The sequence below is a fragment of the Mauremys reevesii genome, linkage group 12, assembly GCF_016161935.1.
Source record: "Mauremys reevesii isolate NIE-2019 linkage group 12, ASM1616193v1, whole genome shotgun sequence".
NCBI classification, from domain to species: domain Eukaryota; kingdom Metazoa; phylum Chordata; order Testudines; family Geoemydidae; genus Mauremys; species Mauremys reevesii.
The window spans coordinates 44831370-44854267 of record NC_052634.1 but is presented as its reverse complement, the minus strand read 5'-3'; the positions used below and the strand labels follow the sequence as shown (position 1 = coordinate 44854267).

The following is a 22898-nucleotide window of genomic DNA, read 5'->3' as shown; positions in this document are numbered from 1 at the left end:
TTCCTTGTGAGTCTCTCCTGTGTGAGTGGAAAATGGGTAAGGGACTGTCTAAATATTCCACCTTACCCCCTAAGGGTGCCCCAGCATATTACATGTACGTACATTATGGTCCTAAAACCTGCAGGTATTTAAATGATTGGAATCTGTATACGCGTGAAAATTCATTTAAACAATGCCCATTAGAAGGTACCTTCAATCTAGATAAGATCATATATCTCAGTGGAGCTTTAATCACAGAGAAAAACCTCTGTGACAGTGTGAGCAATTTGTCTAGGAACGGGTTAATTTGAAATTCGGCTTAGCCCTGAGATAAAGGAGAAGTTGTTTTGTCTTCAAGGTCATGAATTAGTGCGGACTATGCTAAGTGCTAAGTAAAACTGCTTCAGCCCCAGCTGGTTGTGGAAAATAAAAAAAAGGCAAACCAAAAAGCAGTATAAGTTACAAAACTGAGATTGCATTTGCAAAGCTTAACGGTTCAGTGAGATCCAACAGTTTTTGCAACCCTGAAGCCGGACAGGCAGCTGACCTGAACTGGAATCTCTGAAAGAGACGCCGCAGGAGATTCCAGGGTGTAAAAGAACAGCCATCCCAAGAGTGGAAGCATGTTGGAAATGCTGGACAAGCTGTATACAGGATAATCTCCCGTCCACCTATTTCCCTTCTCTGAACATTATACACAGACATGCCAGTCTGGATATGTGTAAGTATTAAAGTGGCTTAAGGCTTGGGGCATTCATATTTTTCCCGAGTGATGTGGGAGCATTCCCAACACTCTCCATTGTTGTTTTATTATTTTTAATGAAGCTTTAAAATTTGATTGTATGCTCTGTCGGTCTGATCACCTGACATGAGGGATAAATTAGTAACAGGAATTTGTCACAGTTTGGTGAGCAATTGCAGAATTTACACCATCTATCTGTTTTACCCTTGTTAGTTTATGTTTACTTTGTTTGGTACTGTTGGTGTTTTGTGTTAAGAATAGCATGATTATAGGTGAGATCTAATAGAATAAGGAAACACTATTTGGTTTTGGTGCACTATTTAGCTTTGGCTCTGTTTTGTTTAACCGGTTACTGATGTTTTTCTGCTCTGTTCATTTGGGCGTTAGGTGTGTGAGCGGAACTGAACTTCTCGTTCGTAATTCCTCAGGGTGGAAGCCATGTGTGCGATGAAGCTCTGAGGTTGTCCTGAGATTTTACAGTCCTGCCCTCCCCCCTGTAGCGGACAATGTAATAGAAGTAGAAGAAATCTGGCTTAGACTGTAATTTTCTTTGCTCTCTGTGTAATTTTCTTTTCTGTTTAAGTGACAGCAGACAAATGGGTGGGTCTCTGGGTAGACCCCCAAAGGGGTTTGGATTATGTGTTAAGTGAATGGCCATGTATTTTTGCCCAGGTGGCAAGCCTTACTAGGAGGACTCAGGTAGTCTTGGGAGTAAAAATGTTTTAGGGACAAGACCAGAAGGGTGAGGGCTAGTTGTGAAGCCCACCCTCCTAGCTAAACTGGTAGTGCCTAGGATAGGGACGATTCAGCGAGAAAAAAGGATCGGGCCCAGGCGGACGGGCAACAGACAAAGAGATTTGGAAAACAGGTTGGAAACTTTTGAGGGTGTAGTGGAAAGAAGGAGTAAGTGAATATAAGCATGAGGATTTCAAATACTCAGAAGGATATTTGGAATGGTGATTTGCATTGGTAAAGTGGCTGTTGGAAGGAAAAAGCAATTGATTTTTAAGGGAAAATGAAAAATTGACTCTGTTTGCTGGGGGGAACAGCACTTGAACTTTGTGAAAATGCTAAAGAGAACAGTTTTTTGGTGTCTTTGACATGTTTGTGAATGAATTCAGGCAAAGAAATTATTAGATTGCACTCATTTGGCTATGAACAATTTTGTTAAATCAGTTGAAGAATGTATACAGTGCTATGTAATGACATTTTATTAGGCCCTACAGGCACTATAAGTGGTGATGTTTTCTTTCAGTGTTTAAAAGCAGGAGTTAAAAGAAAAAAAAGGAAGCCGGAGAGCATCTGTGTTAATGCAAATTAACTAACTGATAAGGTAGAGGCCGCTGAACCAGGGCTGTCTAAGAAGCACATACGAGAAAATATGGGGTAATTCCTCTATTTTGCCTAGAATCAACAAGAGTATTTGTATATTTTAAGTATTTAACTACCCCGAAGGGGTGGACCTCTGTTTTTGTCTTTCAGATAATCAAAGAACATTAATGCCAGCTGCACAGCATTCAACGTACTATGATTTACTGGCAGTCACAATTATGTTGTGTGTTCTATGTTCTGTTTTGTGGTGTTTTGTCTCGTGGAAAAAAAATTGTTGTGTTTCATATTTTCATGAGATGGTCTGATTTGACATCAAGCGAAAATGTTGCATTGCAATGCAGATACTTGTTTTGTTCAACTTAGAATACAAAGTGTTTAGTTATATCAGAAAAATGTGATATACTAAAGTCTAATACATTTTCTTAAGTAAGGGAAAGAAACTACATTGGCCAAATCTTTTAATTGAGAATTGTTGTTAAAATTTGCATACTGACAGTCTTTGGAAGCAAGGACATGAAAAGTTAACCCGCTCCCCATATTGTACAAGGGATCCTTCTGGCTACCTCAGATTTTTAGCCAGAGGGCTGGGGATGGTGGATAGCTATTGGACTAGAAGTTATATTAAGTGAACTTCTCAAAGTGGGTGTGCTTGTCCTGGCTTGTTCTTCCAAAGTTCTGTGATAAGGTTATTTTAGTGAAAGGGTATATGTGGCATACATTGAATGATAATACTTCTGTACTGTATAACAGTACTGTTTATGTGTTCATGGTATGAAATAGGTGTATAATTGAAGAGTAAAAGTTTCCTTTGTAGGTTACATGGAAAACACAACCAGAGAATAGCTAACATGCGCTGGCCCCAGTCAAGGACACCGCTTGGCTGCTTACCAAGGGAAGGCGGGGGGGGAATGGTTGCTGCAATTACACGAGATTGGTGTGCAGCGGCCAGCCCACTCTCCTCCTTGGGGACCTTTTGTAGATATTCAGATTGATTTTATTTAAATATCTACATGTTGTAGTTATGGATATGTATTAGTTTTAGTTGATGTATTTACCATTTGAGTTGAAGCTTTTCCCTGCAGGAAAGCAGGTGTCAGGACTGTTGTGACATTTTGCTTAAAGATTTTGTGCCACGTTTTGCCATCCCTGTGGGTATCAACAGTGATCGTGGAATTCATTTTTACTGGACAGATTGTAAAGGAGTTATGTGCAACTCACTGCCCTCACCACCCACAGTTGGGACAGTGGAACGCCAGAACAGGACTTAAAAAAATTAACTGGCCAGGATTTGTGCTGAGACACACTTAAAGTGGCCAGATGCCCTTCCTTTGACACTGATGTGTATGGGAACCATTCCCAATCGAACGACTGGACTCAGCCCTCATGAAATTTGACAGAACACCCAATGCTGACTACCAACTGCACCCCCACTTACCCCAGCTCAGATGGACATTCATTTGCTGGATAACATAATGCTTAAATATTGTCAGGCACTAATGAAATGTGTTAAGTCTTTTTATACACAGGTGATGGAAGCACTACCAAAGGATCCTGTGCAACCTTGCCACTCGTTGGAACCAGGAGCCTGGGTCTACATAAAGATCCATCAGCGAAAGACTGCCTTGGCTCCATGCTGGAAAGGCCCTTTCCAAGTCCTGCTGACTACCGACACCGCTGTGCAGTGCCAAAGACTGACTGCTTGGACCCAGGATTCTCACTGCACAAAGACCCCTCCACATCAGAAGAATTTTCCTATTGATGATTAGCCTATTCTTTCTTCTAGTTCTACTGTGCTTCTGGACAGCAGGGAAAAAGCTCCCTTGTCCACTGACAGACCAACTGTGCCTTTAGACTTTTCTAGAAAAAGCACAGCTATTACAGGGTGATATGTGCTGGAAACCTCTCCCTGTAGGATGCTAAACCTCGATTGTTTTGGGAAAGAAGAAGAAACACTCACTCCACTGACATTGCCAAAGTCCAGGAATTCCTGACTGAAAAGGACATTGAGAACTGACCCTGGTGAAGAAACAAAGAATTGTACACTGGCAGGAGGAAATTTGTGGGACCCATGCTTGGGGCTGTGGTATTAATTGGATTTTGGGGTTTATTCTACAGGCTGTGCCCTGTGTTTTGGATAAATCCTTCAGTATGTATTGCCCTCCTAATTGGATTTTAACTGACATTGCCCTTATCCAGTTTTCTACATACCCAGATTGCTCACAAGGGGCTGCCATTAGATTAGCACAACAAAAGGCCTGGGTTATTTCCTCTGGACAAAAAGGGAATTGACCAGATCCCTGTGGGCTGGGTTATTTCATCTGGCCAATAGTGTAGTAGCCATTTGGACTACTCTTCCAGGCCAAGAACATGATAAGAGATTGGGGCAACTAGAAAAGGCCACTAGTCTTATTTTTGAAGCTCAGCTATCTTCAGTACAGGCTGGAGTTGCTGAGTTACATGTAATTTCCACCCTTAGTTCTATGACCCAGAAGTTACTGACAGAGATGGTATTGAATATCACTGAGGCTGGGAAGGTATTGCAGTGGGATCTGGACTAGACTTGGCCCACTGCCCTTCCAGACACGTCAGGAGTACCATCTGATCTGTGGTCATGAAGACATACTTGGACACTTTCTGGATGGAAGTGTGGACATTCCCAGTGCTCCTTCCAAGCATATGGACCGGTTAGGGTGGGTGTGGGCTCCCACATACCGAATCCTGCTGGGTCCATGGGGAGGATGCATGTGGGACTGTAATTGTTTACCGAGACATCTGGGGAAATTAGACCACCTGGTATCTCCAATTGATTTCTAGACAGTACCCCTAGAATGACACCTGACATTTTGGATAAGAATAGAGAGTCAATGGACATTTTGGCCGTTAGAACCACCACAGCTCAGTGTATCTATAAACTGAAGCTAGGGGAAGTTGTCACTGTTTATGACAATATTTGTTGAGAGGGTGGAGGTCAAGGAACTACCCTGATGGGACACCCATTTTTTTCAAGCTAATAATAGCTGTGTGTGCGTTAATGCCACCACTTTACAAGATATGCATATTGATCTTACCACTGCTGCAGGCAATCCTATCATTTCCTGGCCTGCAGATAGAATGTTACATGTAGCTCTTAGATTTCAGGTATATTTTAATTGGACTAGAATAGTACCTGATCGGTTTCAAAATTTGCTTTCATTGTTACCAAAGGTTCAAAGAATCTCTGAATTGCAAGGGCAACTTCCCATGCTTTAGAATATATATTAAGCTGGAAGGAATGCCTTTCATACAGCTTATAGAGTGTTTACTTTATGTACTAGGTATGATGTTTTGTGCTTTGTGTTCACGATTGTAAAACAGCCCCATTATATTATTCCTATAGGATTGTTATTATATGTGGTGTTGTTAGTTAGTTTAGGATTATATTATTGTTGTTGTTGTTGTGGAAGCCAGTAAATAATTAACAAGGTTTTGAAGAGATCTTAATGAATGTTAGTTAGCAGTTAGGTTAACTGTGACCCTGGTGACGTGAGGAAGCAAGATAATGTAAGACAGAGTGAATTGTGTGAAAGTTATTACGACCTTGCAATATGCAGTCTTGCAGTCTTGTTTTTCTAGTGAGATAGCAGAAAAGCTTATGTATAAACAAAATGTATTTGTTGCTTTTTACTGTCTGTATTATTGCTAGAAATTGTCTGTAAAAGGTATAAAGGCTTGCTGTGATTGTTTACCAGTTGAGAGACCTGTCCAGGACCCTGTGTCCTATGGCACTCTCTCCCTCCATGGTAATTACTGGAGAAATAATAAAGAATTTGATTTTGCTGCACCCAAACAAAAAAGTGAGAACTGAGTTTTTCTTCGACATTACCTTCCTCTACAAAGATCCTGTGCGCTTTGTAGGAGCATAACACTGCGTGCAGATGTGGTCGCCGCATCTCAAAGTTTACTTGTGCAAACAGGAGATATTTGACACTGTGCAATACTGTTCCTGTGTTCTGCAGTAGGGGAGGGTCTGTGGCAGTGTGTGGGTCACTGGCATATTGGGGTGATGCAGAGACAGGGCACAGCAGAGGTAGCATTGTGGGGCTGGCATGAACCGTATCTCTTCATTTCCCCTTCCAAGAACTGAGGGGACAGGAATCCTTACCCAGCAAGGTCACATTCTCATAGTTCTCCTGCATGACCTCTCTGTAGAGGGCTCTCTGAGCAGGGTCCAGCAGAGCCCACTCTTCCCTGGAGAAATACACAACCACCTCCTCGAAGGTCAATGGCCCCTGAAAGAGCAAGGGTCTAACACTCAGTACCTGATGCCCCACTCCCACTATTTGTGGGGGAGAGAAGTCAATCAAATGCAAGCTCTGGGCAGATCACAGTCAGAATCCCACCTCCACCCCACTCAGAGCATCCTGGAAACACCAGGTTAAGGGGATGAATACAGAGCCCCTTGTCTCTCCCAGCAGATCCATCACACGCCTACTAGCCACAGACTGATACAGGAGATGGAGCCCTTAGCAGGGACCAGGGAGAGCTCCCTCGTAGGAAGCCCAACACCCTCCTCATTGTGAGGAGCTGGATATGAAGGGAGGGGAATCTCCCCTAAACCTCACTGGTGGGTGCCCCCTTCATATCTCACAGCAGCCGCTGGTTAGTCGGGTCAGGCTCCAGCACTGGGAGTCTGGTCAGTTTTCCTAGCCCCATGTAGGAGGGTTATTTTCTGTTTCACAAATTAGGGTATTTCCACCTCCTAATCTCATGGGTCTGTTACTAGAATCTGGGCCACTCATTAAACTCCCCCCAGCAGGAATGTCACAAGCTGTCCTCCTCCCTTCCCCACCTTGTGCATTTCCTGTCCTGCTCCAAACCAGACTGTGCAAATCTTCCCATCTCCGGTGTATTTGCTGTTGCTGTCCCTCTCCCTCCTGCAGGAACCCACCAGCTACCCCCCGATAATCCCTACCTGAACAGGCTCCTCTGCAGCCATTTCTCTCCCCTGTCCCATGGCAGGATGGGATGAGCTGGAGTGAAACACGGACGTCATTCTGCAGCCTGGGAGGGTGAGAAGGGCAGTTGTGGGGGTTACAGAACAGGCTTTAGTTAATTTCACAGGACAATTCCCCCAGGCCCTTTCCCTGCAGACAGACATCCTAGATTCTGCCATCCTGGGAAAATGCTCAATCTCTTTATTACAGCATGGAGCTGGCCCCTCCTGCCGGGCTAAACCCACAGAGAGATTTTTAACCTTCCTTCTCCCTCCCTCCATCCCATAATAAAGTCTCTGAACACAAGGCTAGAAAAGAGCAGAACCAAAGGAGTCACTGTGCGGGATTCCCTCAGACACTGACCCCCCCAGCAGTCACACCCCAGCAGGGGGAATATAGAGTCAGGAACTGGCTTTTCCTCTGTCTGATCCTTTGCTTGTTTCACTGGAAAGTGGTTCTGCCCAGGGATGCTGCAATACATGTGTCTGGGTGGACTAGAGAGCTGGAAATCTCTTCCCCCGCCCACTCATTTCTCCCACTGTCCCTTTCAGTCTCTCCTTCCCCTATCCTCTCTCCCTGCTCCTCTGGCTGGGACAGTCCCATTCCTGGGGGCTTTGCTCTCCCATGGCTGGATTTGCTTCTGGCAATTGCTAATGGGAAGAGAAATGACGAGGGGCTGTTTGTGCAGAGTCACTTTCTTGCCAGTCCCCAGCACTTTCCCTGAGGTCTGTCTGTTACCTGGAGTCTGGTAGAATTTGTATTAACAGAGCCCAGGGCTGCCCCAAGGGGTTAGTAGCAGCTGGAGAAAGTCATCCCCTGGGCAGGGCAGAGAAGCAGCTTTAATTAAGGTCACATCCCAGCAGAGAGCCCCCGCTGGGGGAGCAGCAGCTGCTAAGCCTGGTCTCCCAGATCACAATGGAGGCTGCAGCGTCTGACCCAGGAAGCTGAACCCCAATGTCCTGAGCAGAGAGGGACAGAGCGTTTGAGCAGCTTCGCTCCTTTAGCTCTCTGGGGAGAGCAGCTAATGAGAACCCCTCCTCACAGGGAGAATTGCTGATCTCATTTGCCCCACTGTCCATCTGGAGTCACTCCTTGTCTTTCCATGCAGTGACTCTGGATTAACAATGGTCTCAATGAAACCAGATTTCAGGAAGGAGTTCAGAATGCTGTGGAAGAGACCATTGTGTGGCATTTCTAGCCCCCTTCCCACCCCCCAGATCTAGGACAAGGACTTGGGGGGGGGGGATGAATATTCCCTGCGGGACCAGAAGTTCCTGCAGTTTTCAAGAGGGGAGAAAAGCAAAATCTGTGATTTCACCTGACAGTGTTTGGTAAGTCGATAGAAAGTTACCAGGGTGAGGGGGCCTGGCTGGGGGCTGCCTGGCTGCGCTTGGAGCCAGGATTGTGGCACAAACTGATCCGGGAGCAGGATCAGGGTTAGCAGCAGCCCCCAGTGCCCAGAGCCCAGACCCCACAGCCGGGGCCCCAGACACCCCCACAGCCCCAGCCAGGGTCCTGCCAGATCTTCCCTGGCCCCCAGTCCCCAGAGTCCCTGGCCAGGGCCCCAGACACCCCCAGAGCCCCCCCAGCCCCCGGGAGCGCTGGACCCGGGCGACGGGGAGCGAACATGGGGCACAACCGCGGGGGGGGGGACAGGGAACTTCTCAGGGGTTGGGGGAGGGGGGGTCACCCTGGGGGCTGCTTGTGGCTCTCTAGGGAGAAAGGGGGCGGGGTCCCCACGGAGGGGGCAGCGGTAAATCCGAGGGGTCTCAGCCCCCTTTCTCTCCTGCTCCCGGGGTCACTGGCTCCCCGGCCTTGTCCGGGCTGCACCGACACTTCCCCGCCCCTTTCCCAGCCCCGGGACCCCCACCGCCCCGACACTGGGGCGGAGTCACCGCCCGGCCCCGCCCCCGGGCTCGCGCCGGGACCTGGAGGCTGCAGCTCCGCAGCGGGGGCGGGGCCGGGCCGGGCCGGGGGGGGGTTAATGAAGGTCTCTCCCGCCGCGATCTGCGCATGCCCAGAGCCCCAGCGGCACAAACCCTTCTCCGGCCCGGGAGAGGCTCCAACGGCCCCGCACGAGCCCGGCAGAACCGCAGCGATCCGCGCGCGTTCACCCTCTGGCTCCGCCTCCCTCGCTGACGTCACTTCCGCTCCAGGGAGAGTCTGGAACTACATCTCCCAGCCTGCCCCGGGGGCGCGTCCGCCCTCTCCAGCCCAGGTAAGGGAGGGGTCAGCAGCTGAAACTGCGCATGCTCCGTGCGAGCCCTGCTGCGGGCGGGAGAACAAAGCTGCTGCTGCTGCTGCCGCTTCCGTGTGAGCCGGTGTCCCTGTTTGCGCCTCTCGCCCCCCCCCCCGGCACAGAGTCTCTCCGGTTCTGCCCCGTTTCTCTCTCGGGGTCTCGCTCGGGCTGTAACATCCGGGGAGATTCGCCCCCCCCCCCCATGATCCGCTCTCTCGGCTCCCCATGGCAAAGGGTCTCTGTGAGGGGTCGATTCCCGCAGTGCGAAGCTGTGGCCACTATTAGCTAGTGACGGGCCATGGACCTTTCTTGCCCTTCCCATCTCCTGTTAAAGCAGCACCGCCCAGGGATCCCTCTGCCCGGGTGACTGGCCAGCAGGGGGCAGTGATAACTTTCTATCCACTTAGCAGACACAGTGAGGTAACTGTTCCTGGGGTAGGGGATGGGGTGTCTGTGTGGGGAGATTGCAGCTGGAGCTGAAGGGACATTGTGGGAGGGGGAGGCCTCTGGGTGACTGGGCAGGGGGTGCCCTAGTCAGGCTGGTGCGTTCTGGAGGTTTGGGGTTTCGGGGGGTGGTTCTGAAGTGCCCAGCCCTGAGGCTTTGGGTCCTGGAGGTGGGTATCGCTGGGGGTCTGTTGGCTGCAGAACAGCCGGGGTGGGCGTCTCTTGGGGAGGCGGGACAGGGGGTTAGAGGGAGCCTGATGCTGTGCCAGGGGCTCTGTGGGGGCTTCCCCTGCTGGCTCCTGGGATCGTTGCCATGCTCAGGGGACAGAGCTGGGGGGGGGGGGGATCCCTGGCACTAGATCAGGAGATGCCAGGCAAGCAGAGTGAGGGGTCCCACTGTAAAGCATCAGGGGGCCCCAGACAAATGGCATGGCAGATCCTGCTGGGCGGGGGGGAGGGGGGTTGCTCCTAGGCAGACAGTGAGGGACTGAGTTCCCAGTGGAGGGTTCCCTTGGGGGCGGGGGGTGTCCCTGGCTGCTGGGGGCTCTTGGTGGGGGAAACTCTTTGGGATTCCCAGCCTGGCAGCCATGGTCTGGTGGGGATTCCCTGCCCGGTGGGGCTTTGAGGGGTATCTGGGGCCCCTGGCAAGGGACTCAGGGGGGCTGCATCCCAGATGGGACCCTGTTTGGGGTCTGGCTGGAGCCCCTGGCTGGGGGCTCTGGGAACTGCTGCTAACCATGATCCTTCTCTCTGATCAACTTGTGCCAGAGTCCTGGCTCCAGACACTGCCGGGCATTCCCTAGTCACATGCCCCATCACTGTGATAACTTTCTGTCCACTTATCAGACACTGTTAGTGTGAAATCACAGATCTTGCTTTTCTCCTCTTTTGAAAACTGCAGGAACTTCAGTTCCATTTGGAAAATTGGTGCCCCCAGTCCTTGTCCTAGATCTGGGGGGTGAGGGAGTTGGGAAGGGGGCTAGAAATGCCACACAATGGTCTCTTCCACAGCGTTCTGGACTCATTCTTTCTGAATTCTGGTTTCATTGAGGCCATTGTTAATCCAGCGTCACTGCATGGAAAGACAAGGAGTGACTCCGGATGGACAGTGGGGCAAATGAGATCAGCAATTCTCCCTGTGAGGAGGGGCTCTCATTAGCTGCCCTCCCCAGAGAGTTAAAGGAGGGAAGCTGCTCAAACGCTCTGTCCCTCTCTACTCAGGATATTGGGGATCAGCTTCCTGGGTCGGATGCTGCAGCCTCCATTGTGATCTGGGAGACCAGGCTTAGCAGCTGCTGCTCCCCCAGTGGGGGTTCTGTGCTGGGAAGTGACCTTAATTAAAGCTTCTCTGCCTGGCTCAGGGGATGACTTTCTGCAGCTGGTCCTAGCCCCCTAGAGTAGCCCTGTTAGTACTAAGTTCTGAGCCAAACATTCCAAGTAACTGAAGGAAACAAAGGGAAAATGCTGGGTCTGGCCTTAAAATGAGACCACACAAATAGCGCCCCCCCCCCGGTCATTTCTCCTCCCATTAGCAATTGCAGGAGCAAATCCAGCCATGGGGGAGCAAACTACCCAGGAATGGGACTTTCCTACCAGACGGGCAGGGAGAGGGGACAGGGAAAAGGAGAGAGAAGGGGAAAGAGAGAGAAAGTGGCCATGGGAGCGAAGGAGTTGTGAGAGAGATTTCCAGATCTGTTATCTGCCCAGGCAGGTGTATTACTGCACCCTGGATACAGTCACTTTCCTGTGGAAAAGATGAGGATCAGACAGAGGAAAATCCAGTTCCTGACTCCATATCCCTCCTGCTGGTGTGTGGCTGCCATGAGGTCAGTGTCCAAGGGAATCCCCCACAGTGACTCCTTGGGTTCTGCTCTTTTCTAGCCTTGTGTTCAGAGACTTTGTTATGGGATGGGGGGAGGGAGAAGGGAGGTTAAAAATCTCTCTCTAGGCTTAGCCTGACAGGAGGGGCCAGGTCTACACTGTAATAAAGAGATTGAGCATTTCCCAGGATGGCAGAATCTAGGATGTCTGTCTGCCGGGAAAGGGCCTGGGGGAATCATGGTGTGAAATTAACTAAAGCCTGTTCTGTAACCCCCACAACTGCCCTTCTCACCCTCCCAGGCTGCAGAATGACGTCCATGTTTCACTCCAGCTCATCCCATACTCCCATGGGACAGGGGAGAGAAATGGCTGCAGAGGAGCCTGTTCAGGTAGGGATTATCGGGGGGCGGCTGGTGGGTTCCTGGAGGAGGGAGAGGGACAGCAAATACACTGGAGATGGGAAGGTTTGCACAGTCTGGTTTGGAGGTTGGAGCGGGGCAGGAAATGCACAGGGTGGGAAAGGGAGGAGGACAGAGTGTGGCAAACCTGCTGGGAGTTGTTTAATAAGGAGCCTAGATTCTGGGAACAGACCCATAAGGTTCGGAGGTGGAAATGCCCTAATTGGTTAAACAGAAAATAACCCACCTACACGGAGCTAGGAAAACTGACCAGACTCCCAGTGCTGGAGCCTGACCTGACTAACCAGCGGCTGCTGTGAGATATGAAGGGGCACCCACCAGTCAGGCTTAGGGAGATTCCTCCCGTCATATTCAGCTCCTCACAATGGGGAGGGTGTTGGGCTTCCTACCAGGGAACTCTTCTTGGACCCGGCTAGGGGCTCCATCTCCTGTATCGGTCTGTGGCTAGTAGGTGTGTGATGGATCTGCTGGGAGAGATAAGGGGCTCTTTCTTCATCCCCCTCACCCTGGTGTTTCCTGGATGCTCTGAGCAGGGTGGGGGTTGGACTCTGTTGACTGCAGTCCACCCAGAGCTTCCCTTTGATGGGCTCCTCTGCCCCACAAATAGTGGGGCTGTGAGTGGGGCAGCAGGTACTGAGTGTTGGACTCTTGCTCTTTCAGAGGCCAGTGACTTATGAGGAGGTGGCTGTTATTTCACCAGGGAAGAGTGGGCTCTGCTGGACCCTGCTCAGAGAGCCCTCTGCAGAGACGTCATGCAGGAGACGTGACCTTGCTGGGTAAGGATTCCAATCTCCTTCCTCCTTGGTAGGGAAATTAAGAGATAAGGTTCATGCCAGCCCCGCAATGCTACCTCTGCTCCGGCCTGTTTCAGCATCACCCCAATATGCCACAGAGGACCCTCCCTTCCCCCCCACTGCAGAACACTTTGGGAACAGAGCACAGGAGCAGTATTGCACAGTGTCAAATAGCCTGTGTTTGCTCAAGTGAAACTGGGGGTTAGGTCCGGCATAATGAACAGAAGGTTCCTACCCCTGCCCTTCTCTACAAACACTGAGCCTACTCCCCCCAAACCAGAATGTGCTTGGGGTGTGAGAGGCAGGCTGCTGGAGTCAGGGCTGCTGGTCCAGGGTTACTTCTCACACAGACACTCAGGGTATGGCTACACTTGCAGCTGTACAGCACTGGGAGTTAAACCTGCCTTCGTACAGCTGAGTAGGGAAAGCGCTGCAGTCTGTCCACACGGACAGCTGACAGCACACTGGTGTGGCCACATTTGCAGCGGCATTGGGAGCGGTGCATTATGGGCAGCTATCCCAGCATTCAAGTGGCTGCAATGTGCTTTTCAAAAGGGGGGTGGGTGGAGTGTGAGAGGGAGCGTGGTGGGAGAGAGTGGGGTTTTGGACTGCTGAGAGTGTCAGCACCCTGCCTTGCAAGTTCCGACCCCCTCCCTCCTCCACCCCTCTCTCACTGAAAGCAAACAGCAGCTGTTTGTTTTTTTCTCACAGACCAGATAAGCAGCTTCCCTCCAACCCCCTTCCCTCCTCCCCCGCGCTGCCTCTCTCTTCAAGCAAACATTAGCTGTGGGCGTTCCAAAGGGAGCCCCCCTGCCTCCCTCTACTCATTCACAGCAAACAGGAGCTGTTTGGTTTTTTGACAAGCAGCTCCCGGAGCCCGGAGTTCACAACAAAACAAAGAGAGGCATCACAACAAAACAAGGAGAGGAACCTTCACTTAAAAGGATTATGGGGAGTTTCTGGAGGTCAATCACTGCGTAATAAGGTTACTCCCTGTTTACACTGGAGCGGCAGCGTCTCAGCCACTCCGCAGCAGCTGTTATTCCTCTCGGGGAGGCGGAGTACCTGCAGCGCTGTAGCCATGGAGATGCAGCGCTGCATGTGCCTTGCCAGTGTGGACGGGGAGTGAGTTACAGCGCTGTGGGCGGCTTTATTGCACTATAACTCGCAAGTGTAGCCAAGGCCTGAGTGCCCGTTCTCAAGAAACTGACCAAACGCTTCACTGAGGCTACTTAGGATGAAACACATTGAGATACAAGTGCATGGCCAATATTCATAACTTCAAATACAAAAATGATACACACATACAGGCAGCATAATCATAACCAGCAAACTACAACCTTTCCGTAGACACCCCACTGGGCCTCCCCTGTACAAGACCTGGTGCAGCCATAGGCCCCTGGTTGCAGCGGTGATCTATACGGTCACAGTTCATGTCAGTAACGTCACAGTGGGCACGTCCGAGGGGGCTGGTCTGGAAGCGGGAGGGGGCAGGAAAGCCACAAGGTGGAGGAAGGGAGGGGACAGGGTGTGATAAATCTGCCGAGATTTGTTTACTGTGGTGCCTAGATCCCAGCACCAGCCCCCTATGGTTTGTGGGTGGGAATTCCCTAACTAGTCAAGCAGGAAACACCCCCCCCCCCGTATGGGGCTAGGGAAACTTACCAGACTTCAGTACTGGAGCCTGAACCTACTAGCCAGAGGCAGCTGTGAGATCTAAAGGGGCACCCACCAGTGAGGCCAGGGGAGACACCCCATCCCCTCCCATCCGGCTGCTGGCAATGAGGAGGGTGTTGCCATTCACACCAGGGAGCTGTCCCTGGACCCTGCTGCGGGCTCCATCTCCTGTCCCAGCCTCTGGCTAGTAGGTGAGTGAGGAATGGGAAGACTCCTGCCCCCTCTCTCTGCTGGGAGGAGTGGGGGTGCTCTTTGTCTTCCCTCCCCTTGATGCTTCCTGGCTGCTGTCCTGTGATGGGGTATGGGTGGAACTATGCTGCCTGCCTGCCTCCCACAGCTTCCAAGTGATTGGCCCCTCCCCTATGAGCAGTGGGGTTGTCAGTAGGCAGCAGGTACTGAGTGAGGGGCTCTTGCTCTTTCAGGGGCCAATGGCCTTCGAGGAGGTGGCTGTGTATTTCACCGAAGAAGAGTTGGCTCTGCTGGACCCCGCTCAGAGAGCTGTCCACAGAGATGTCATGAAGGAGAACTATGAGAACATGACCTCGCTGGGTAAGGATTCCTGTCCCCTCGGTTATTAGAAGGAGAAGGAAGAGTTGAGGTTCACAAGACCCCACAATGCGACCTCTACTCTGCCCTGTTTCAGTAACACTCCAACAGGCCAATGAGACCTACTAGCACTTTGCCGCCGCCCCCCGCCACACAACACTCAGGAACAGGATAACACAAAGCCCAACACCTTCTCTTTGCTAAGGCAAAACTTGGTTAGGTCCAGTGCAGGGAACAGAAGCTACCTGCGCTTGGCCTGCACTCAAACACTGAGTCTGCTGCTCACTATCCATCTCAGACTTTCCTAATGTCACCACCCCTTTACCCTCGCACTCAGGATTCCTTCACTTACCTCATTGAGTATTGGAGGCCATTAGCACATATGCCACCAGAATGCTGACAACCCTCGTGACAAGAACACACCCTTGTGCACCTTCATTGACACAACCTACAACACTAAGCACTGACATGAGGAATACCTGTTCCTTCGAGATTCACACGCACCTCTCTTCTTATCACAGTCCCAGCTCTGCCAAGTTGCTCCAACTGTTCCCTCCACTGTTCATGTAAAACTACAGCTGACGCAACACAAATAATGGCATGTTCTTAGTCTTCCTTCTATTGATCATTGATCAGTACATTTTAAGGCCAGGAGATACTATTAGGTCATCTAGTCTGACCTTCCATATAATACAAGCCATACACTTTCATCCAGTTACCATTGTAGTGAGCTGAATAGCTTGTGTTTTGATGAAAATATCTTCCAGAAAGGCATCCAGTGTTGAGTTGCAGACTTCAAGAGATGGAAGTGCCAAATTTCCCCGGTTAGTTGGTAAACCGTTGCTCCACCCTTACTGACCTATTCCCAGTGACATTTGCTAGCCCCAAGGTTAGGGAATAGGGGCAGAGCTAAGCTTCCTTTGCAGGTGTGGTGGGTAGTTCTTCATTTACTGGTTCTCAGATGTTTAACTTTCACCACTCTCCACATACTGGAAGGGCAGAGGCAGCACTAGGCAACCTTAACTGTGCTTTAATGTAGTTTATAGAATCATAGGACTGGAAGGGACCTAGAGAGGTCACCTAGTCCAGTCCCCTACACTCATGGCAGGACTAAGTATTATCTAGACCAGAGGTGGCCAACCTGTGGCTCCGGAGCCACATGCGGCTCTTCAGAAGTTAACATGCGGCTCCTTGTACAGGCACCGACTCTGGGGCTGGAGCTACAGGTGCCAACTTTCCAATGTGCTGGGGGTGCTCACTGCTCAACCCCTGGCTCTGCTACAGGCCCTGCACCCACTCCACTCCTTCCTGCCCCTCCCTGCGCCGGCCCTGCCCTGTCTCCTCCTCCGGCCCCCCAGAGCCTCCTGCAGGCCACAAACCCGCTGAGGGGGAGGTGTGGGGAGGGTGGGGGGGCACTGATCCGTTGGTGGGAGGTGCTGGGAGCTTGGGGGAGGAAGCTTATGGGGGTGCTGCTGATGTATTGCTGTGGCTCTTTGGCAATGTACATTGGTAAATTCTGGCTCTTTCTCAGGCTGGTTTAACTGCAATGAATTGACAGCCCTACTTCCTATCCATTCTGACTAACTCCTGGCAGTAGCTCCCTCCCTGCACTTCGTTCTGCCTGAGTATTTGGGTGGCAACTGGCTGAAGAATTCATCTCTTCCTCTCTCCCCTTTGGGGAAGAGTTTGGGGAACTTCAGTCCCTGATTTTTTTTCATCTCCAGCTGTTCTTCCAGTTTGTTCTCCCCTTTTCCATTCCTGTTTGTGATGGTTTTTCTTTCTGTGTCCCAGCAGGTGCTGGGCTGGTGAGTGAGACCATGGAGCAGAATTCTCAGCAGGAAGATGATGAGGAAGTGGAACCACATGGCACACTATTGCAAAGATGCAAAGGGAGTGTGTCCAGGAGTTGTGATCAGGAAAAGCCTGTGAGAGTCAGCACATTCCAGAGAGGTGGCAGGGAAACCAGGCAATGCAGAAGGTTGGTTATTCTGTTTATTATCGGAGAACTCAGACTTCTCAAGGAAACCACGGCCCAGCAGAGAATCCCCAGGGGAGAGAGAAATAACATGTGTGTTGAGTGTGGGGCCTGGTCTACACTACGAGTTTATCTCGAATTTAGCAGCGTTAAACCGAATTAACCCTGCACCCGTCCACACAACGAAGCCCTTTACTTCGATATAAAGGGCTCTTAAAATCAATATCTGTACTCCTCCCTGACGAGGGGAGTAGCGCTGAAATCGGTATTGCCATTTCGAATTAGGGTTAGTGTGGCCGCAATTCGACAGTATTGGCCTCCGAGTGCTATCCCACAGTGCACCATTGTGACCGCTCTGGACAGCAATCTGAACTCGGATGCACTGGCCAGGTAGACAGGAAAAGCCCCACGAACTTTTGAATTTCATTTCCTGTTGCCCAGCATGGAGCGCCGATCAGCACAGGTGACCATGCAGTCCCGGAATCAAACAAGAGCTCCAGCATGGACCGTCAGGAGATACTGAAGCTGATCTCTGTATGGGGAGATGAATCTATTCTATCAGAACTCCGTTCCAAAAGACAAAATGCCAAAGCATTTGAAAAAATCTCCAAAGCTATGATAGACAGAGGCCACAATAGAGACTGAACACAGTGCTGCGTGAAACTTAAGGAACTGAGACGAGCGTAACGGAAAGACAAAGAATCAAATGGCCGCCCATGGAGGGAGGGGGGGGGACTGAGGATTCGAGCTATCCCACAGTTCCGCACTCTCCAAAAACTATTTGCATTCTTGGCTGAGCTCCCGAAGCCTGAAGGGTCAAAAACTTTGTCATGCGTGGTTCAGGGTATATGTCGTCAGCCTCTCCTTCCGTGAAAGAAAAGAGAGGCAAATCGTTTCTCACCTTTTTTCAATGTCACCGGATGCTGCTGGCAGACGCGGTGCTGCAGCGCTACACAGCAGCATCCCCTTCCCTTCCCCGATGGCAGACAGTGCAATATGACTGTTATCCATCATCATCATCCTGTGAGTGCTCCTGGCTGGCCTCGCTGAGGTTGGCCGGGGGCGCCTGGGCAAAAATGGGAATGACTTCCGGTCATTCTGTTCTTTAAGCTTTGTCTAATGGAGATTCAGTCCTGCCTGGAATATCATAGCAGCTGGAGGCTGCCTTTTCCCCCCACACTTTTATCTCTGCTTTTATATCAGGATAGTGAACTCAAGCTAGCTAACTCCATGGCAAATCCTGGTGCATTCAAGATCCAGGTACATTTCACCTTCATGTACCTAGTTAAAGTCACTCCTGGTTCACCCTCCCTGGAGCTGATGGACATTCCTATTGGAGGGACACCCACCTCCATGACATAGCACAAAGGAGGTGATGAAAAAGAGTGTGGGACTCATCCCAAGGAAAGGTGAGCTGCAAAAGTGAAAAGCAAACAACTCAGGTGAGGGAGTTGAGACATCACAGTGACAAATGGTGCCTCAAAGTTCAGTATGTGGGAATTAGCAAAAGGAAAACAAAATCTAGACAAGGTTTTTATGGTCTTTAACTCCCTTGCAGCTTCTCGGATGACAAATAAGGGCTGAGCTCTGACAGAACTGTTTCCCACACCCGGAGCATCCATAGGGTTTCTCCCTTGTGTGAATCCTCTGATGATTACTAAGGATTGAGAGCCGAGCAAAGGATTGTCCGCATTCACAGCAGTCATCGGGTCGCTCCCTGTGTTGATTCTCTGATGTCTAATAAGGTTTGAGAGCCTACTGAACTACAGCTAGGGGTGACCATGGGGTCTGAGCTGGGGCAGCAGCAGCAAGGGGGCAATGAGGGAACTTGTCACTTGGGAAAAATGAAACTGCAAAATCTCTCTGTGCTGCAGCAAAGCCTCTCGTTTATCCCTTAAACCCCCTGCATGTAACTCTCCACCCCTACCCTGGCGCTCAGAAACCCGCTCACTCCTGTGCACATTTTTAATTTTTCTTGGCTTTCTACAAACATTTTCCCCATCAAAATGAACAAAGACATTTAAAATGAGAAAACAAAACCAAAGAAACCCCCACCAGTCTCCCCACCGCACATGGCTTGGGTCTGAATTTTTTTTCTGAAATTTTAAGGCAATAAAACTGACTTCTATTGGCCAGATAACAAATGTCATTCTCCCATGCTGCACCTAAGCCTTGTCTACAGAGGTGCAAATCCGCTTTCGGTGATGGAACTCCTCAGTTTCAGCGACATGATAAAACCACTTTGATGGGAGTCGTAAGGGTTTTTATGCAAAAGTTTTGTCACCAAAGTGCTAGTGTAGACACTGTGCTTTATTTTAGTGCTCTGGTTGGCCTCTGGGAGGCGTCTCTCAATGCCTGTCCTGACCCCTGTAGTCAGCAGTTTCAACTCCGCTGCCCTGCAGCCGGGTAAACACCTTCCGCCCCTCCCCCTTTAAAGGTCCAGGAATTTTTGAAATTCCCCTTCCTGTTTGCTCAGCATGGAGTAGTCTCATCCCATCTTCCCAGCTGACCATTGGGGCTCCACACAGCAAACGCTGTCCTGCTTGGAGCACTGCAGAACTGCTTGATCTGATCAGTATCAGTTGCTCTGACTCCCCCCTGCACCCAGCCACTGGCTCGCAGAACCACCCCAAATCCTCCAGCAGCCACCCTGGCAAGGCCTGGCCTAGCAGGCTGGGCAGTGGGTGTCCAGCTCCCCCCAGCTTCCTCCACCAGGGACCCACAGCCTCTGAGGTTGCAGGAGGCACCCCTGGCCCTGGGGCGGACACGCCTGGAATTGCTAGGACCCTCTATGCCCAGCTGCTGGCCCATAGAGCCACCCCAAATCCTCTAACAGTCCCCCAGGTGAGGCCTGGCCTGGCCGGCCTGGATAGCAGGTGTGCAGCCTCCTCCATGGGGGGCCCACAACCCCCAAAACTGCAGGACTGGGGTTGACCTGGTGGCTGAATGGGGACTTAGAAAAATTTCTTGCGCGACAATCAGGGACTGGCCCCTCATGCCTAGCCGAGCCTGACAGGTGCCGTGTCCAGTGTGAGTGGTCATGAATTATTATAATCCTTACAAGATTCCCATGGAAGGTGGGGGGTATATAGTTTGAATAACAGATCGGTCAAGAGAAAGGAAAGTCTGCACATGAGGGACAGAACTTCATGCAACAGTGGTTTTATTTATTCTCTCCCATGCTAACAAAGGTATTAATAATATCTAGGGAATACAATAGAGCCCTTTGACTAAAAAGCCTGGCAGTTCTTCCTTGTTGGTTTTCTGGCATGCCCAGGCTGAAAGGACTTTCGCATTGATCTTCAGCCATTTCCCTCTTGCTCCTAGAGGGAAACCATAGTATTTGACTTCATTGGCCCCAGTCAGTTCTTTAATCTGATTTGTCATTGTTTTAAAATGCCTCACATTCTCAGCAGTGTGTAAGTGAGGTTCTTCATAAATCACCCATTTCAATTCACGGGCTTCCCGCTTCAGTGTATCACAGTTTATGTCTTCGTATGCAGGTACCCTGGACTGCAGGACATTGTCCTAAAATGTGAGCTAACGATTCGTAAGAGGCAGAGCAGTGCCTGCAATTCACAGTTTGATTATGCTTGCCACGTCCTAGGTATTCTATGGTGGGATGCATCTTTGATCTGAGTTTGAGGGCTGTCAGAAATTGATGTTCTGAGAACCCACAATGAAATTTCAACCAAGCATTGCTGATTGAATCATCATAAAAGTGTTCAACTCCACTGCCTTAGCATGGTAGATTTTTCCACTGGGATAATTCTGCATCTCTCCTGTGTGTGTGTGTGTATAAAAAATGTATTATTAGGAGCCAGTTTCTCCCACTCGTTGAGAAGTTCCAAGACATGATGTGGTAGTCTGTAGTCAAAGACTGGGTGTGTTATCACAGTTATCTCTTCCTCATTCCTCACTGGCAGCCACCCAGAGATTTTGAAATTCTTCTTCTATATTGCTTGCCAATGCAATACACTGAATTATTTTATCTTCCAAATATGCAATTCTGTGTAACCACCTTGCCTGAATAGAAGGGACGAAACAAGCGAGTTTCATCACTCCCAGTCCACCATCTCTGGATCTGGCATAAATGAAGCTATTACAGGTGTCTGTTGGTAGATGGAGCTACTGATTCACAGCATTCCTAATGTTGTCATCCAGGGAAGATAGTAAGGTCTTTTTACAATTGGTGTACTCAGCTAGATAAATGATCCTCGGTACTGTAAATGTGTTTAGCATAATCCATTTTTGTGAAGGTCTTAGTGGGACTTTATTAATTATTCTTTCAAGCCAAGTGTCAAGCTTTTCTGATGATGCCGGTTTGGAAAACCCAATCCATGGGTGAACCTTAAGTACCAGGTATTTCTCAGACTCACCCGGTATGATCATATTCAGCCCATCCTTGTTGATTTTCCAGGCTTCACAGTTATTGACAGTAAATGAGTCATCAGTTGGGCTCAGGAAGAATCCGTAGCATTTCTTAGCTTTGTCAAAGTTAGAATCAAGACTCACAATTTGTCAGACCACTCTGTTTTTATTAGCGCAGCGCTCCGCCAATAACACTTAGATAATGTGAGTGGCCATGCAAGACCCAAACAGTCTTATTTATACAGATGATAAAAGAGCGGGAATCAAACAAAGGGACAAAGAAAGAAAAACAGCAAAATTCACCTGGGGCATAGCATGCATATCCTACTTCCTTACTAACTCCTACGGATCTAAGGCTAATGCTTCACCAATTGCCCTTAAACAGTGCAATTGTTCTATGTTAATGTCTGTATTCCTGACACCTGGACTCCAGCATTCCAGCGATTTTCCTTAAAGGTACAGACAGCATTTCTTTAATCCTATCTATTTTTGTAATATAATTAATTCTACTTTCACAGCTTGCACTTTGAGACCAGACCAGACAGCCTGCAGAAGGCTTCTAGTATTTCGATGTTTGCATTCATACCTTCTCAAGTGTCACTTAGCATGACTAGATCCTCTGCAAAGACAAGTGTTGTAATCTTTTGTGTCCCATATGGGAATCCCAGACCAGCCTTCTCTAATGCTGAGATTAGAGGATCTAGTGCGAAATTGAATAGCAGTGGTGACATAGGGTCTCCTTGTTGTATGCCAGTTTTTATTTCAATGGCTGGGCTGAACTCCTTCCCTACTTCCATGCGGGTATGGATGTTCTTATAGGAGTCACAAATTATGTCAACAATGTGCTGATCCAGGCCCCTTTCCCGTAGTACTCACATAATATGGTCGTGGGATACTGAGACACGTTTTGTCTATGAACACAACTCCTAGTGGCTTTTGTTCTTTTTGGCTTGCTTTGTTATGGTATGGAGAATGTTGAGGTTCTCCGAGCAGCCTGGTGCAGCGATAAATCCTCTTTGATGTGCATTTAATGGGCATGCTTTTGTCAATCTGTTCATTAGTATTCTTGGGAAAAGCTGTAGCACTGTAGACCCATCCGATGGTAAGAGGCTTCCAATTTCCCAGATCTTTCAGCACCTCGGAGTCTTCTGTTTTCAGGATCAATAGGAACGGCATTATTTTATACCATCAGGTATTAAACCTGTAATCAACTATGTGTTGAATAGTCCAACCAGCATGTGGCCTTCAAGGTCTAAGTCCCTCAAACTGACCTTGTCAGGTCCTGGAGCTGAGTTCCTGTTCATCTCTCATGTTCTTAATGATTTCTTTACACAAAATTAAGATGTTGAAAGCAGAGTTGTCGGCAGTAGCATGAGATCTGAACTGGCCTAGTCCTTCAAAGGGTGTTTGGGTCTCCCATTTGTCCTTGTATACCTGGAGGACTTCTGCTAGCAGGATCAAGGATGATAGAGGCGAGCTTGCATCTGTCATTTTCAAATAGATATGGGTATCTTTTGTAGGTTCCTTTTTGTGCTGCTCCCCTTCTTTTTCATCCAAGCCTTTTTCTTTCCTCTCTTTTTGTTTGT

At 49.5% G+C, this 22898-nt stretch overlaps 1 long non-coding RNA gene and 1 pseudogene across 1 annotated transcript; both read left to right on the top strand.

The window, feature by feature from the left end:
* Positions 1 to 22898, top strand: part of LOC120375436 — a 648226-nt pseudogene that overhangs the window by 175081 nt on the left and 450247 nt on the right.
* Positions 12675 to 16882, top strand: LOC120375440. Its single transcript, XR_005586548.1, has 3 exons — positions 12675 to 12725; positions 14843 to 14969; positions 16761 to 16882. It is a non-coding gene; the product is annotated as an uncharacterized LOC120375440 (long non-coding RNA).